Below are 18,729 nucleotides of genomic sequence, written 5' to 3' on the forward strand. Positions count from 1 at the left end.
TTTTCAATTTATTTGGGTAAATATCAAGGAGCACAATTGCTGGGTCATATGGTAGACTATGGCTAGCTTTGTGAGAAGCTGCTAAATTGTCTTCTGAAGTGGTTGTGCTATTTTGCATTCTCCCCAGCAATGAATTAGAGTTCTTGCTGATCCACATCCTTGTCAGTATTTGATGTTGCCAGTGTTTTGGATTTTCATCAAAAAGGTGTGTAGTGAGGTCTCATTGTTGTTTTAATTTGCAATTCTCTAAAGACATATGTTGAGCATCTTTTCATATGCCTATTTTCCATCTGTATGTCATCTTTGATGAAGTATCTGTTCAGGTTTTGGCCCACTTTTTGTTCTTGTAGTTGTCCGAGATTTACTAGAGATATTACAGTCCAGCAGAAAGATTCAAACAGCTCCACGTGGTGTTTTGAAATTCATCCCAACTATAGGGTGAGTGATCTGTAGATTGAACACACCACCAAAGTCGAGTTTCAACATGTCCTTAGTGTCAGGATCTACTTTAACCATCTCCTGATCCAGGGCTGAGAAATCAGGAACATAATTCTCTCTCCTCCTGCAGGTTGATGGAGATCCTCTCCCCAGGATCTCTCTGAATCCGCTTCATCAGATGTGTGACACTGTCTACTCTCTTGTCACAGAGCTTCTTACTGGGAATAATGGCAATCTCCTTGCATAAGGGCTTGTTGGTGTGGAAGTTGTCCAGACACATGTGGTACTCCTCAATTATGACTTGGGCTGCCGCCTTCATAGTTTTGGTGCAAACACAGTCCATGTTGGTGGGTATGATAAAAGAGAAGTTTTGGCTTACTTTTTAACTGGGTTGTTTTTTTATCCTTGAGTTTTAAGAGTTCTTTGTGTATTTTGGCTGCGAGTCCTTTATCTGACATGTGTTTTACAAATATTTTCTCTCAGGACCTGCTACTGAGTGCCAGTGCACTCCATGTCCACTGACCATGCCTGCAGGTGTGTCTTGGGCCACCTTCCTGAAAACGTTTGCTGCTAGCCTCCTGACCATGTGTGCCGAGGCCAAAGGGGTGCAGAGGTACCATAGGTTGGACCTGACAATACTTGAAATTCCACCAAAGCCCAGAGAATTCAAAATGAAGCTTTTGGGAATGAAAAAGACACACCATGAACCACAAATTTCTCGGCAATAGAAACCTCAAAATACAACTTTGCCAAGAACTCTGTGAATAATGCCATAAGTATTAAATATATATTTTAAAATTTTATTGAGTCAAACCAGTTGTCTTTACCCCAATGCAATGCTAACTGCAAGAGGAGGTGCCCAGGTATTAACTGATGCATTGAGATTTAACTATGGATTGCCCAATGTTTCTTGAAAACTGCCAAAGTTTATATCAACTTTTTTAATTTAGTTGAAGATACTTAGTCTTGAATATCATGTGAGAAAGAATATTTGCAGTGCTTCTTGACCTTGCAATTCTGGTTTATTTCTCTGAATAAGCTTGACTATCATGGCAAATGGGAATTATAAATTAACTATAATAAAATTGTCATTGACAATGAAAAAAAAATGGACAAATATTTTCTTCCAGTCTGTGGTTTGTTTTTCATTCACATAATCTCCTTCACTTTTGAATGATAGTTTTGAGGGATATAGAAACCTGGGTTGATGGATTTTTTTTTTCTTTCAACATTTTAGATATTTCATCCTACTCTCTTGTTGCTTGCGTGGTATTTGATGAGATGTCCAATGTAAATTGTATCCTTGTTTCCCTATAGGTAAGGTGTTCTGTTTCTCTAACTTCTTCTTCTTCTTCTTCTTCTTCTTCTTCTTCTTCTTCTTCTTCTTTGGAGAGAGAAGAGAGTGTGTAAGTTGCAGGAGGGGAGAGGGAGAATCTTAAGGGAGAGAGAGAATCTTTAGCAGGCTCCACACACAGTGTGGAGCCCAACATGGGTCTCGATCTCACAACTCTGAGATCATGACCTGAGTGGAAATCAAAAGTCAGACACTTAACCGACTGAGCCACCTAGGCACCCCTTTCTCTGGCTTCTTTAAGGATTTTCTCTTGGTCATTGATTCTCTGAAATTCGAATATTATATGCCAAGGTGTATAGCTTTAGATATTCATCCAGCTTCGTATTCTCGAGCTTCCTGAGTCTGTGATTTGGTGTCTTCTTGGCCATTATCCCTTTAGATATTTTCTCTATTCCATTCTCCCTTTCTTCTCCTTCAGATATTCCAACAATGCATATGTTTCATCTTTTGTAATTGTCTCACAGTTCTTCGATGTTCTGTTTTACTTCATTTCCTTTTGTCTTTCCTCTGTTTGGGAAGTTTGGGAAGTTTCTATTGACATATCTGAAAGCTCACTAACTCCTTTCCCATTCATGTCCAGTTTTCATCTCTTTGCTTACATTACTCACTTGTTTCGCATGTTGACTAGTCTTTTTTTTTTCCATTAGAGCCCTTAATATATTAAACATAATTATTTTCAATCCCCTAATAATTTTAGTAACTGTGTCATATCTAAATCTGGTTCTGATGCTTGCTCTCTTTCTTCAGGCTGTGTTTTTTGTTTGCTTGTTTTGCTTTGTACTTTTTTTGTTGAAAGCTTGACATGATGTATCAGGTAGTAGGCCTGTAGTGTGAAGTTTTATTTTAATCTAGCTGGGAGTTGTACTGTGTTTAATATTTGCTGCAGCAATTGGTTCCAGAGACTTCCAATTTCTCTTACATCCTTGTTTTGTCTCCCTTGTTAACTTTCGGCTATCCTAAGTACTTCATCTTAGAGAAACCCTGTGTCTTGCAACTGTTTCAGCTGTAAGTCACTGTTATTATACTGAAGACCTGTTGGTGGCAGTGATGGGGGTAAGCATGGAAGAGGGGGAGCATTCTATAATCTTATTACTAAATCTCAGTCTTTCAGTGGGCCTACATCCCTGGGCTGTGACTTTTGTTGCTGTTTCTTCACTGTCTTCCTTTCCTCCTTAGATGAGATAAGGAGGCTAAAGAGAGGTCTATGAAAATTAAGTGTAGGGCAAAGCTGTTTGGGGCCTTAGTGTATATCGTCTGCTCCTAGGAGCAGTTTTAGGGCCCTGGATGTTGAAGAGTGAGAAGGACAAAGCTTTAAGGAGATCTAACTCTGAATAAAGGCTGAAGATGCTGGTATTACCTCAAACAGAATCTGGAGCAAGAACATGGTGACTGGGGAGATACATAGTGATGTTAACTGGGTCATGTTTCCTCTGTGGGCTAAAGGAATAAACAGGAAAGTCCTGGACTAGAGGACAAAATGCAGGTGAAACTACTAAGGAAGCTTTAGATGATTCAAGGATTGAGAGAATGAGTCAATTAGGCAGAAACTGCAAGTTATGTAAATCATGGTCAGTGAACCAAGCTACATTGAGGTACTGTAAATGACCATATGCATCAACTGTAACAGGAATTCTCAAGTATCTGTGACCAGTAGAAACCATTCCAAACATTCCAATTAGAGTACATTAAGTGTAGACATTGCAGATCCATCCTGGCTATTTTGCTGCCTCTGACATTTGACATGCAGAGTGAGAAGAATATAACTGAGGTTTCCCAATAGAATAGCATACAGATATTTAAATGTTGTTATTTAAAACATTTCATATCCCAAATAAGTAACTAATATTGATAGACTCAAATTAGGTGATAATAATACTTCTAACCAGCCCAGTTTTCTCAAGGTCAAGAATGGAGGGAAAAATGGCTCTTGGTTTTTCAAAAGTTTCTTTTTTACAATAAAAAAAATTCTGCTTCAGTGTCACTACTTTATAGTTATCTCTGATGTATAGGCCAACTCTAAGATGTATTCACATTTTAGTTAGGAGTTTTTCTCTTTAGAAAGAACAGACTAGGGGTGCCTGGGTGGCTGAGTCAGTTAAGCATCTACCTTCATCTCAGGTCATGATCCCAGGGTCCTGGATGAGCCCTGTATCAGGCTCCCTGCTCAGTGGGAAGTCTGCTTCTTCCTCCACCCTTTCTCCTGCTCATGCTCACATATTCTCTTTCTCTCTCTCTCAAATAAAGAAATAAAATATGTTTTAAAAAACAGAAAGAACAGACTATACTATGGTGAAGAAACCACATGATGGAGGGAAAACAGAGCAAAGTAAATGGGAAGGGACACCTGTTGCCTGATACAGGAACATGCTTATACATTATACAAGGACATGATATATAAGAGAATTGCAACAAAATAAAGCAAAACAATACAGGCTATTGTTCTTTGGGGTGGTGTAAACAGATAAGTGGTCATGGAGACAGTTTCCTCAGAGCCTTGTGCTTGAGCTTTACTGGAGATATGTTTCATCACATGGCTTGGAGAAAAAATATGACCATTCACTCAAAATATTTATTAATATTTTTCTGGCCCATTGTGAACCAAATAGTATTCTCAGCATCAGGCATATAGCCATAAAGAAAACACACACAAAAAAATCCCTGTATACATGGAGCCTACATTTTGTGGATGAGAGGGAGAACATCAGTAAACAAGTAAATGATGATATGTGCTACGGGAAAAAATTAAACAGGAAAAAAGAAGAGGGTGCTCAGATGAGGGATATGGTTGCAATTTTAAGTTGGTTGGGGAAGCTTTCTCTGATTAGGTGATATTTGAGCAAAAACCAGAGGGTGATGTGGGAGTGAGTCATGTGGCTCAGTAGAGGGAGAGCGTTGCTAACAGAGGGAATAGTTAGTTTAAAATTCCCAAGTCAGGAGCATTCCTGGAATGTCAGAGAAACAGAAAGGAGATGTGTGGCTGGAGAGGTTTTAGACCTGGAAGAGTAGAAGGAGATTATATCAGAAAAGTTTTAGGTGCCAGGTCATGGAAGACCTTGTAAGTCACTATAAGGACTGTTTTTTGTTTTTGTTTGTTTGTTTATTTTACTCTGAGTGAGATGGGGGCTATTGGAGAATTTTAAGCAAAGAAGGAACATAAGGTGACATATTTTAAAGGCTCACTCTGCTGTGTTATGGGTATACTTTATAGATACAAGGGAAGGAACAGGGAGAAAGCTACCGGTAGTAGCTTCCAGGAAGAAGTCATGTTGGGTTGGCCACGAGGAGGAGTAGTGGAGGTGGTGAAAGAGTTCACATTATGGATACATTTCAAATACAATTTCCTGACAAATAGGAGGTAGACTGTGAGAGGAAAGAGGAGTCAGTGATGACTCCAAGTTTTTAGTGTGAGCCACTGGAAAGAAAAAGTTGCATTTCTTCAGGCAGGAAAACAGGATCACAACAGGTGTAGGGGAATGATCAAGAGCTTGGTTTGGCCTCCAAATGTTAAGCTGTTGTAAAGATGAAGAACAAACAGATGACAATGGAAAGGAACGGTCAGAGATGTAGCAGGAGAATGGAGAGAATGTGATGCCCCCAAATGATCAAGTAAAGAAAGTGTTTCAAGGAGGAGGGATTGATCAACTGTGTCACCTGTTCAGATAATTCGAGTAAAATGAGGACAGAGAACAGACCTGTGGATTTGGCCATGGACAATATGGGGAACTCTGACAATCTCGGTGCCCATGATCATGCAGGATAACACTTTAAGCAAGAAAAGAAAAATAAGCTGCATAAATTCAGGTTGAGGAATGAGGAAATGAAGGTCATTGTCAAAAGGTTGAAGTCTATTTGGCAAGTTACCTGTACAATAAAGGTATGACTTTTGTCCTATCTCATCTCTATGCTCAACTACTGCTCATTAATTATGTTTCAAGTTTGCTAGTGAGTTCAGGGATGGGGTTCATGCCCTCATCATGTAACCTTGAACCTGTACCCAAAATGACTTAGATTTTCTCATGATGAAAATGAATATAATGGTCACCACTAAACTAAAATATCAAAGCCTGGGAATTGCTGGCCTGAGGGAACACAATTCTGGTATTGGATTTTCTTAAAAGTAAAGCCACATTCCACAACTACCTTAAAATCTATAGAAATGGAACAATTAAAAAATACAGAAAAAGAAAAAATTGCCAGTCCAAATCTCTTTGGGTGGATTGGATGGCTCCTGCATAACTGTGTCCTGTTTAGAATGGACATTCCTCACTAGCATAATCACCTGTTGCCATTTGGAATTCAGGAAGTTGTACAGTGAGTGAATAAATGAAATGAATCAATGAATAGGATTCGTTAGTTATGGTTCTATGGCTCTCCCTGACTCATCTGACCACATGGTAACTATTATTTGTTATTTCTTTGGCCCTACCAAACTTGGTGCTACATTCCTTGAGGATGATATCAAAACTTTGTATTCTTTACCACACTTAGTTTAGTATGAGACCTACTACTTAATGTTTCAGTCATGATTCTCCAGAGAAACAAAATCAATAGGATATATGTTATAAGAGGAAATTATTATAGGAATTAGCTCATATGATTATGGAGGCTGAGAAGATCCACCATCTGCCCTCTATAAGCTGGAGAATCATAGGCTGGTGGTTTAAATCAGACTGAGTCTGAAGGCCTTTTTGTTCTATTCAAGTCCTCAGCTGATTAGGTGCTGCCCACCCTCACTGATGAGTGATGCCCACTGAATCAGATATGGATTCAAATGCCAAACTCTCTAGACACATCCTTATAGACACATCCAGAAATAATGTTTCACCAGCTATCTGAGCATTCTTCACTCCAGTCAAGATGAAACATGAAATTGACATTTACAATATATACCAATTGACAGAGTAAAAAAAATTTTTAAAGACATTCAACTAACCCAAGTCAAGAAAATAAATTTAATTTAAAACCCTCAAGACAAAGAGACAAGAGAAACAATCCAAATAAACCTTACCAAATTCAGATTATTATGGTTTGTAAGATTAAACAAGTTGGAGCCATATTTGTCATACCTTCCTCTGCTGTTTTGATATGTAAGACCCCATCAGAAGGTTTCCACCATTAATCACAAACTATTATTTGCTGTTCCCAATCACTGGTAAAGGTCTCTCCAGGGCTACAACCTAAGCCTTCCAAGAACCCTGTGCAACTGTTTTGTGTGATATTTTCTGCCAAGGAAGCTGTGTTCTTGGTTGCACAAACTTTGGTGTATCTCAATGAGATCCTGAGATTTGATTTTAGCCCACATACTACACACACACATACATACACGCACGCATACCCTACTCCTCACACACCACCACAGGGGATCTTAGCTAGCATTCTTGCTTTTTTGTCCCCAAATAAATTTACATCATTGCTTAGGTCAGTAACAAAAAACAGACAAATATTGAGTGATTTGATGGTGGTCCATCCTAGTTAAAGACTGTTCAGCTCATATAACTTATTCACAGTCAAGATAGGAGTTATTGCAACTGTGATCTGCAGCAGTGGCATGGATAATAGGAAGATGACTTTGGAAAAGCAAAATGTTAAACTCTAACCTAAGACATAATTTGTGATCCTCCCTCCTTGCTGATTTAGTAAAGCAAACATTGTGAGCTTTAAAACAGTAGAGATGTGTATCTGGAAATTGAATGTTGCTCTTTTCTGTTTTTACCTCTACTATGCTATTGGTAACATGATACTTGAGGTTGTAGCAGAGCTTCCAAAATAAACTTGATCTTTAGAGTTTTACAACAATGATGGGTGAGACTCACAAAGTTCAGAGAGTCTGTCCAAATGGAGAATTAATGTTTTTGTGCCAATTTTCTTTACCTCCGAGTTATTGAGCTGAAGTTTTCAAAATAATGGCAATTTCTTGACTGTTTCATGCCACTGATAGGACGTAACACAAAAAGAACACATTTCTCAATGACCGCTCATCCATCCAACAACAATTTGTTGTAGTTTCTAGTGTTTTGCCCATGCCTAGATTAAAACATTGAAAATAAGGAATATGGTATTCAGATTTGGAAAGTGGGATATGAAAACATACTCTTCATACATTTGTACCTTGACACACCCAGTCCTCTTTTGTCCTCCTGTCTTTGATGGAAGCCATCGTCCAGAAACACTTACTCCTAAATTGTTAGCTATGGTCAACAATGAGAAAGGCAGATCTTTCCCAGCCAGGGTTAATCAAGAAATGAGGAGAGATTTTACTCTTATCCTTTGCAATTCTAAAGAAAGAAAGAAAGAAAGAAAGAAAGAAAGAAAGAAAGAAAGAAAGAAAGAAAGAAAGAAAGAAAAACAAAATAGATGTCATTAAAAGATGTTTTCATGACAATGGAATCAAATCCTAAAATAAAATTCAAAAGGCCAACCTGGTATTCTTCTAGATATGGGGTACACTATTGGGATCTCAGGGCTATGACAATAATGACTTAGACTGTAGGACAGGACAAGTAGTCATTCACACTACACTTGCATGTTCACTGCTCACAGAGGTGGCATCTCTCTGAGGAGGCTGGAGCAGGCATAAATGCCCACCACACAGCTCTGAGGCTGGATCTTTACAATCACACAGACAGCAAATTGCAGAGCCAGGGCTTGAATCGTGATTTCCAGCTTCTAAATCTGTATCATTAGTCTGCCTCTGGGGTGAAATCTTGAGTTTTGTAGGTAGTTTCTTTTTATTCTACTAAATACTTGGAGAAACTGATTTTGAATTATAAAAGCCTAATCCGTGCCTACGTTAAATCCTGACATTGTTGCATATCAGTAGGAATTAATGTAATCTCTTTAATCTCTGCAGCTATGAAAGGAGATGTCACCAAATGACACCAGCCACATAGAGTTGTAAGAATTAAATAGAATAATGCCTGCAAAGCATAGAGCCTGATAAGTGCTCAATAGACTATGGCTGTAATTACTGATAATAACAAATAAAACATGTCCACTGTAGACAATGCATCCAAGTATAAAGCAGAAAATAACAATTATCCGTGTATCTATCATACTGATATAATCACTAAAATATTATGATATAGTTTCTGGTTTTCTAGATAGTGCCACATCATACATTCTTCTGTTAAGAAAATTTTCAAATATATATAAAAGTTAAAAGATAAATACAATGAACACCTATATATCTTTGATTTAGAGACAATAATCATAAATACTTTGCCATATTTGCTCTGTCTAAACGTGCATATGTGTATATTTTTATATGTACGTATTCATTTTTGCAGACATATTTTAGATTGCATTCATCGTGGCATTTCAATCCCAAATATTTTGATATGCATCTCCTATAAATAAAGACATTCTCACACAAAATCGTAATGTCATTATTACAACAGAATATTAATGATTATTCCCTAATGCCATTTAATATCCAGTTCAGAGTCACATTTTCTTAATTGTCTGCAACATTACTTTTTCCTGTTTTTTTCTCCCCAAATCAACTCATGCATTGTGTTTGATAATGTCTCTTATGTTCTAAAACAATCTTCTCATTAATTTTAAGTGACTCTTGGGGCCTCTAGGTGGCTCAGTGGTTGAGCAGCTGCCTTAGGCTCAGGGAGTGATCCTGGGTCTGGAGATCGAGTCCTGCATCCAGCTCCCTGCAAGGAGCCTGCTTCTCACTCTGTTTATCTCTGCCTCTGTCTCTATGTCTCTCATAAATAAATAAAGTCTTAAAAATTTTTTTTTGATTCAGGGGGAGAAACTGGCTCCACACAAGGAGACCGATATGGGACTTGATCCCGGGATGGGGGTCACGCCTGAGCCAAGGCAGATGCTCAACCGCTGAGCCACCCAGCTGTCCCAATTTCTTTGATGATTCTAAGCATATTTTAATGATGCATACCTTCCAACGCAGGCCTGGCCATCACCAATTCTTTAGCTTATAGACACACAAGTGGTTCCCACCTTTTTTTTCCTATTATAAACCATGCTAAGATGAATATTTGGTTCACTAACTTTTTCACCCTGATTACTTCCAAATATTTATTTTTCCTAAAAGATATAAAAATATTTAAGACTCTCCTTACATATTAGCAGATCACTTTCCAGAAAGTCTGATCTACTGCTATCCCCTAAAGTATCTGAGTACACCGGCAGAGCTAGGGTTCTCAACCTCTAGGTCCTGATTTGAATGTCACCCCTCTAGGGGACATTTCATGGTCATCTACACTGCAAGAGCTTCTCTGTCTTGTTTCCATAGCCTGGGATTACTTCATTATCTGGCTCCTCCCTTAGAGGAACAAGGAATTTCTACTTGAAAAGGTCATAATTTTTCTCTGAAACTGGAAGCTCAGTGAAGCTGACAGATTACTTTTTGTATTGTGCTGATTTTCATAGACTTTTAACACAGAACTTCTGGGTCTTTAATTTTTGCCTACACAATGTACACATTAAGATTAAATATTACCATATGTACATTAAATATTGTCAGTACTTTGAAACCAGTGAAAATTTATCCATAAGGGAATCTGTTGAAAAATTCTTATTTTAAAATAAAATAACCCAAAAAAACAGTATTAGGTGAGTGGATAAGTAAGTATGGCAAAGCTGTATGATATAGTACAGTCTGTAGACATTAACAATAGTGCTCACTTTGTGTAATAACACAGAGGGAATACTTACTAAATGATATGGATACAATAATTCTTAGAAATTCAGAATAATAAATCTAGGACAAAGAGACCAGTATGACCTAGTTAATGCTGCAACTATGAGTGATCAAAATTATTTTTATGAAGTGTTTTCTTTCTTTTTATCCAAAATACAATGAAAGAAGGAGCTTTAGAAAAACATTATTCAAGCATCCATGGTTCCTGCTTACCAAACTATACAATCAGAAAGAAGTTTTCATGCCTGGGTGGCTCAGTGGTTGAGCATCTGCCTTAGGCTCAGGGCGTGATCCCAGGGTCCTGGGAGCAAGTCCCATGTAGGGCTCCCTACAGGGATCCTACTCCTCCCAGTGCCTGTGTCTCTGCCCCTCTTTCTGTCTCTCATGAATAAATAAATAAAATCTTAAAAAAAAAAAAAGAAAGAAAGAAAAAAAGTTTTCACTCATGATAATTTCTAAACTTTTCAATCTGATTCCTATAACATGAACTTACTGATAATAATACTTCAATCTATAAAGAATCTGGCAAAAATAAAACAACCAGCCAGCAAATAAGTCTTTTGTAATTTTCCGTTTCCTTCTGAAGATTTTTAGCCATGTTTTATTACGGCAGTATTTATAATTCCAATTTTTAATTTATAGGCCCCTTCCAAAATGTATCCATTTGCACATCACCATGCAAATAAACATAGCAAATGCCAGGTTATTTTAGTGTCTTCATCTTAAGTGGTAATTAAAGGCATTTACTAAGCATTTCGAACCCAGCATTGTACTTGTTATATAAAGCGGCTTGCACCATAGACTTGGCCTGAGCTCTAGAACCTTACAGCTAATGACCTGCGATCAACAGACTCATCTTTCGTCGAACCACATGACAAACCTCCTGGACCCAGAGCCAAAGGAATTTACAGCTTTCTAGGGGAACATGATATTTGCTTTGACAGTTTCACATAGCTTTATCCTGAAGCCAGACAAAGAGCTAAAGTTTCATCTTTACTCGCCTTTCCTGGGATCAAGCCCTTTGATGGAAAAAGATCATTGGGAATCCATCTCTAGGCCTGGAGGTGTTAGAGGCAGAAACCAGACGTACAAATCCTGCTCTCTTTGGGCCTCTGGGAAAATACCTAGCCATCATTGCCCTGATCTCCCAGTCTCATGTCGTCCACCCGGCTCCAACATTAGCTCAAGTGCTGACTCCCAGCATTGCGTGTGTCTGGGAAGTGGGAGAGACAAGGGGAGGGAAGGTCAAGAGGTGTGGAACAGAGCCAGCCAGTGACGCCTGCCCAGAGCACTAGCAGACCTCATTAGGCTCTGGGGTGAGTTTTGAAATGCTCCACCATTGCTCCTGCCTGGCACCCGAACCCCTACCATTTTAAAGCTAACTTTTAACATTCTTATCTTCTCCCCAATGCTGCAAGGTAAGACCTGTGCCTTTCTCATGGCTCCAACACTGACACTCTTTTGGAGCAAAATTTTTTACAAGCAATAGTGCCAAGGTATCTTAGCCAATTTCTGCAATCAAAGTGAAACAAAGAAAGGAAACTTCATAAAAATTGGCATTGCGGAATGTAATGAAACACAATAAATAATAGCCTGGGGCACACTTAATAACCTCAAGGCTTAGCATCCCAAAGGTTTTCTTGAGGTGTCATGAATAGATTTTTTTTTTAAGATTTTATTTATTTATTCATTAGAGACACAGAGAGAGGCACAGACACAGAGAGGAAGAAGCGGGCTCCTTGCAGGGAGCCTGATATGGGACTCCATCCCCAGACCAGGATCACGTCCTGGGCCCAAGGCAGACGCTCAACCACAGAGCCACCCAGGCATCCCCTGAATAGATTTTTAAAGAGGGAGATGGCATTTTCTAATTGGGAACCTACAGTTGAGGTACTTTCTGAAACATATATAGTCAAAGATAGCAGTGAAGTGGCCATACGGCAAAAAATTAAGAAACAGGTCATTGTGAACCTAAAATACCTCCTCAGAGTGGAGACATGACTTGTAAGATATAAACGAATATGAAGCAACCAGACATGGCCAACATGGTGGTTCTTTGGGGCTCCTCCATCAGGCAACATGTATCGTGTTAGAAGAACCCACGGAGGTTCAGAGTGGCTAGAATGGGGCGGGGGGAGGTGGTGAAAGTTACTGTGAAAGGTGAGACAAAAAAAAGTAAGCAGGACAAGTTCATCACAGGTCATTTTAAAGAGTTGACAGTCATTTAAGTGTTTCAGCAGAATTATTTTGCATGATCGATTCATGCTTTAGAAAAATTTCTCTGGAAGCATGAAGAATGGACTGAAGGCAGGCAAAAGTAGTGACAGAAATACCCAAGCAAAAAATGACAGTGGCGGAGTTTGGGGTAGTGGCCGTAGAGGTTGAGAGATATACATGGATCGGGGAGGTATTTAGGAGGTAAAATTGGTAGGTCTTGGTGAATAACTAATGAGTCTGGATAAAGAGAACAGTGAAGAAAACAAAAAGAGGCTGGAATGACTGCCAGACAGACTGTGGCTGAGGCATCAGACTTGAGTGGATGGTGGCACTGAGTCAATGAGGGTGCTGGGGGAGGGGGGGGCACATTAGGAGTGATGATACTCACATTTTGGGGGTTCGGGCTTAAAATATGTTTGGAAAATCTCACAGATGGATCTCAGTGAAGAGCTTTACTAGGCTTTACTGTTATACATAGACCTAAAGATCTGTGTTCTACTTATTGGGTTGGAAGTGATCGGCATATAAATAATAAATGAAGCTGTAGATGTGTTGGGGAGAAGTTGTCTGGTAAGAAGAGACAGAAAGGCACATGCACATTTGAATACTCTGTTCACTCTTAACAGCTTAATGTAAAGTCATTTAACAGCTCTTTCCCAAGTGCGAGGTCTGGGAAAAGGTAACATGTCACACTGGGCTTAAGAATGGGGAGAGGAAATGGCCAAAGCGGGGAAGGAAGAGAAATAATCCTAGGAGTGACTTTCATTACCAGCAGTTTGTATGAGCCAGGTCCTGTGCTGAGAACTTTATATGCACCGCTTTTCTGAATTTTGTTGAATCCTCACAAGAATCCTACAGAAGGTACAGAAGGTAGGTATTATGATCCCCATTTTGTAATAACAAGAGCAAAACTTCTTGAGGTTCAGTAACTCTGTGACTGGTGTCTGGTATGTTAGCTGCTCTCTCTCCATTGGCTTTTAAGGACTTGAAATGTGCTATGGAGGGACTTCGCCTGTAATTTTATTTATTTAAATTCAATTTTATGTCATCGTAATTAATTTAAATTCAAATTTTATTTCATTGTAATTCATTTAAACTCAATTTAAATACCAATACTGGACCCGGTTATTGGAAAACGTTTAAAGTATGTTTGGAACAACTTGGATACATGAATCAACTTTTCCGACTGTCAATTTTATGAAATCTAAACACAGACCAAGTAGTTCCAATGGAGAAGCTAGTGTCCGAAGCGAGATGTGCTGTTTGTGTAAAACAAATACCGGATTTCAAAGACCTGGGGCGACTCAAAAGAATATAAAATACCTCAATCAGGGCAGCCCCTGTGGCTCAGCGGTTTAACGCCTGCTTTCAGCCCAGGGCGTGATCCTGGGGGTGCCAGGATCGAGTCCCACGTCGGGCTCCCTGCATGGAGCCTGCTTCTCCCTCTGCCTGTGTCTCTCTCTGTCTCATCAACAAATAAATAAAAATATTATTAAAAAACCCCTCATTCATAATTGTTTCTATTGATCATGTGTTGAAATACTATTTCGGATGTATCAGGTCAGATTATAGAATTCAGCTTCACTTCACTTGGTCTTATTTTTCACTTTTTCTTACGTGGCTATTGGAAAGAGATTGAAATCCCCCAAGTGGCTGGCGGGGGGTGGGGGTTCCCTGAGCCTGACTGCGGGCGGCGGGGGAGCGAAGCCCGGGAAGCGGGGTCCCCGGGGCTGAGTATTTCGGGGAGCAGGCCAACCCAAGTGCGCGCGCACGTGCGCGCCCGGGCCGTGCAGCCGCGGGGGGCGGGGAGGGACCGAGTGTCACCCGGTGCCCGCGGCTAGCCGCCTTTCCTGTTTGCCTTTTTGAACTCTGTTTTCTCTGAGCCTTGAAGAGCCAGGGGCCGTGATGTCACTGTATAAACAGAGGGAAGGGTGGGGGCGAAAGTTGCGCCCGGGCGAGGACCCGGCAGCGGAGGCCGGGGCGGCGGGATGGGGGTGGGGACGCGAGGTTTGCAGAGGCGGCTGGGTCTGGGGCGCGTGGGAGCGGCGGGAGCCGGCGAGGCCGGTGCAGACGCAGGACGGGCCCGCCAGTGCCTGGGCTGGGGGCGGGGATGGGGACGTGGCTGCAAAAGAGAGAGGGTGGGGGTGGGGGTGGGGGTGGGGGTGGGGGGTGGAAAAATCTGGGACGCCTAGAGCTAATTCCCCTGATTAAAAATGCATTAGTTTGGAGGTGTCAGGGACACGCAGCTGTTTTCAAGGAAAGCCTGGCTCCAAGGGGTCCTCCCCGGCCGGGCCGCCTGGCGGCTCCGTCTCGGAGAGGGTGTCCGCGAGCCCCCGGCCGGCCCGCCGGCGCTCGTCCTGCCCCCGACAGGGCCCTGGCCAGTGTCCTGCTGCTGAGGGTCGTGGTAATTTACATCCTCTCTGTGTACATTAACTTATCTGCAGCCGCGCTGGCTGCGCTCCTTCAGTCTGCCTGGCTCCTGCGCAGCCTGGGAGACTCCCCCCCCCCGCCCCCCATCCCCCGACGGCCGCGGGGCCGCAGGGGGACCGCGCCGCCCAGCCCCTGGCCCTCCCCGCGAACGGCCACCGCCGGCCCCGGGGAGCCCGGCGTGGGGGGCAGGAGCCCGGCGTGGGGGGCAGGAGCCCGGCGTGGGGGGCGCCGCGGGCACAGCGCGGCCGGCCCGGGGGCTGCGGGCGAAGCGCTCCGTGGCTAATTCATGGCTCATGACTCATGCGCAGGCTCCTCTTCAGTGACAGCCGGGACAGTTGCTGGTTATTTGTAGTCCCCCCCGGCTTTCATTTCGCTGTAATTAAGCAGTCATTGGAGGGTCGTTTCATACCAGTTATAGGTTCCCCTGTTTTAATGATGTTTTAAGTTCCAGGGCGGGGGGTGGGGTGGGGGGGCGCGGCGGCTGCAGGGAGTGGAAGGGGAGGTTGGGAAGGAGGCGCGCAGGGCAAGAGGGTAATCGGCTCTGAGAACGTGTGCACTTTCCATAACTCTTCCCCTGACAGGCCCCGGAGTGGAGTTTCCTCTGCTGCCGCCTCCAACTGCTCTGTTTCGCAGCGCGCAGGCCAGATCCTCTTCCCCGACGCGAACGGGCTGCCCCCCGAGAAGAGGTCTGGCCCGGGCTGGATTTTCTTCTTTCCCCTCTGGCACCACACTAATCATTCTCTTTAATCACGGCAGCTTTTTAATGAGGCCAAGTAGGTATTTATGGAGCCGTCTACTCTCTAAACGCTAATGCTTGATAAGTCATTTATAACTTATCGGTGGGCTTTGCATGGCCAAACCCAGAAGAAAGGAAGTGAGAGTAAAACAGAGTCTGGAGTTTGATCGGGGGGAAAAATGCAGCCTATCTTCAGGTCCTAGATGGTACCAAGCCCCTGTGGGGGAAATGTTCAATCCATCAGGCACAAGCATAAGGAACGAACGACCCGTCTGTCCCAATTTTGCGAGACTCCCCTGGCTGTCCTTCTCGCTGTTTTTCATTCCCATCCCTTTCTCCTTTGGCTGGCTCATGCATCTTTGGATATCATTGGAAGTTCCATTCTGAGGCCAATTCTACAAAGTTCTCTAAAGAATCCTGGAGCTATTACATTTGGAGGGTACACAGATGCAAAATGAAAGCCCTGGAAAGAAATTAAGGACAGAAACCAGATTTCCTGTCACTGCAAAAGTAGGTGCCACATGCTCCAGATTTCAGCTGATGTTAAAATTAAAGTTAAGGCTGGAGTATGTAGTAGCAGCAGGAGTGTAGTTGCCTTCAAACAAGAAGAGGAGAGAAAACCCTCCCAAGGAAGGGTAGGAGAAGGAATGGTGAGGAAGAATGCACGACAGGATCCCACAGACTACAAAAAAAAAAAAAAAAAAAATCGATCCATAACAGGAGTATTTAATACACATTAAGGAGACGTTTCAAAAGTTTTCAGCCATAACGAGGAATGAAGTGCTGATGTGTGCCTCAACATGGATGAACCTTGAAAACATTACGCTAAGTGCCATTTACAAAAGATCACATGTTATATGATTCCATTTATATAAAATGTCCAGAATGGGAAAATCTATAGAGGCAGGCAGTAGATTAGTGGTAGCCTTGAAAGGGGGAGGGGGTGGAGAGAGGAAGGAGTAACTGCCAAATGTACAGGTTTCTCTCTGTGGCACTGAAAATGTTCTAGAATTGATAGTGGTGGTGGCCGTGCAACTCTGAATATACTGAACACCACTGAATTATACACTTCAAATGAATGGTATAGTATGTGAGTTATATCTCAATAAAGCTGTTACCAAAATAAAATTTTCAAAATTTAGAAACGAGTCTTCCCCACCCCCTCAAAATGTTATTAAAAAAATTATTTTGCTGACTACACTGCTTCTTTTTCCAAGACAGTGTAGCTAGCAGGTAATGTGCTTCAGGGCAGGGACTTTGGTTTTCCTTTGGGCCCTTAGTGCCTAGAATAATGCTGCTTATTGAAGCTACTCAACAGGTATCTGCTGAAAGAGAATTATCCAGACTAGCCTAGTTGGTAGTACCAGATGGGTACCACACACACTTACCACTTCCTCTCTGCATCACTGATCTAGCTTTTATTCAGTTATTTACTTTTAGTTTATTTATTATTACTATTAATACAGCTAGAAAAAAAACTAATAAACAAAAAAATTGTTATCTGTTTGCCAGGCACTGTACATATATTTGTCTCTAATCTTTATAAAACCCAGCAATGTAAACCCACTGAACCCAGGTCTGTCTGGCTCCCAAAGCTTTACTCTGATGTAAACACTGCCTCCTAAAAATACTAACAACAAAGGCAGGGAGGAGCACAGACATTCATAGAGACCAAATACCTATACCTATACCAAAAACATATAAAGCAAACCAAAGTACACAATTTGGTTTTTATGTTTAAACTGAAAAAAAAAAAAAGCATCATGAACCCATCAGTGATGCGTGTTCTTATTTAAAATTATTCTAATTTTATAATAACTATGGATTATATATCCAACAAATATAGAGTACTTTCTACGTGCATAGCCCTGAGTGTGGCATCAGGAAGAGTTATAGAAGCAGTTCACAAAGGAGTTTATACTCACACCTACCATAAAAATCATTGCCCCCCTTAAAAAAAAAAAGTACTATTGAATCTATTTGTCTAAATAGTACACAAAAGGTTTAAATACACATAATCTGAAAGGTCCTGGTTTCCTGAGACCTATTCTTAAAATTGAAACATTTCTGTGGAACGTTGAGGACAAAGTCCAGCACTCTGAGAAGAGCTAATTAAATGACCGCCCACCGCCTACCCTCCTCCCCCACCATGTGGCTGGGTTGGAACATAAGTAAGAATACCTCCAGACTACATGAAAGCCATTGTGGTGTCTGCAGTCAAAGTGTCCATTAAATGGTTAATATTTCTCATGTCAGTAATCCAAGATTCCAGATCCACATCCCAACTGAGACTCAGTGTCACCAATTTATCTCAGGCATTTTAGTTGATATATTAAGATACCACCTGGAATGACACAAAACCTTCTCATTAAAATTTCCACATTCCTCTATTTCACAATAAAAATTTTGATCTAAGGCTTATAATAAATAGCCCACATTTTACAACTGGAAAAATCAAACGACCTCGGAAACTACTTACGGAAACCATCCCAAAGACCCATGACAGTATCAATAAAAGATTCCGAATAATTGACAAGTTCTCCTCCCAACTGTTAGATACATCTCCCATCTAAACTGGTGAGAGATGCTCCTTCTACTTAAAACTACATATACCTCATATATACATTTTTATATTCAATAGGTATATATACAACTATATATACATTTTTTTTTTTAGTGAAGTCTGAAAAGGAGGCACAACCCAGTCCATTAATGTGGGGAAAATTCATAGTTCACCCTCTCTCCTACACATGGGAAATTCCAGAAATGGAAATGCCAACCACTCTGGCTGATGAGCTTCAAGAAACTGCTCCAGACTTTGGAATGTGCCTAGGTACCACGGTGTCTACGGAATGGCCATCCACCCCCAAGCATATGTGGTTG

The 18,729-nt window shown here is 41.3% G+C and overlaps 2 pseudogenes; one reads left to right on the forward strand and one right to left on the reverse strand.

Moving 5' to 3' along the window:
• Positions 1-393: 393 nt before the first annotated feature.
• LOC140634655 (small ribosomal subunit protein eS17-like) lies at positions 394-781 on the reverse strand (annotated as a pseudogene).
• A 181-nt stretch (positions 782-962) lies between these two features.
• LOC140634656 (ubiquinol-cytochrome c reductase complex assembly factor 6 pseudogene) lies at positions 963-1,166 on the forward strand (annotated as a pseudogene).
• The last annotated feature ends 17,563 nt before the right edge of the window (positions 1,167-18,729 follow it).

Source organism: Canis lupus, chromosome 6 (genome assembly GCF_048164855.1).
Source record: "Canis lupus baileyi chromosome 6, mCanLup2.hap1, whole genome shotgun sequence".
Classification (NCBI taxonomy): domain Eukaryota; kingdom Metazoa; phylum Chordata; class Mammalia; order Carnivora; family Canidae; genus Canis; species Canis lupus.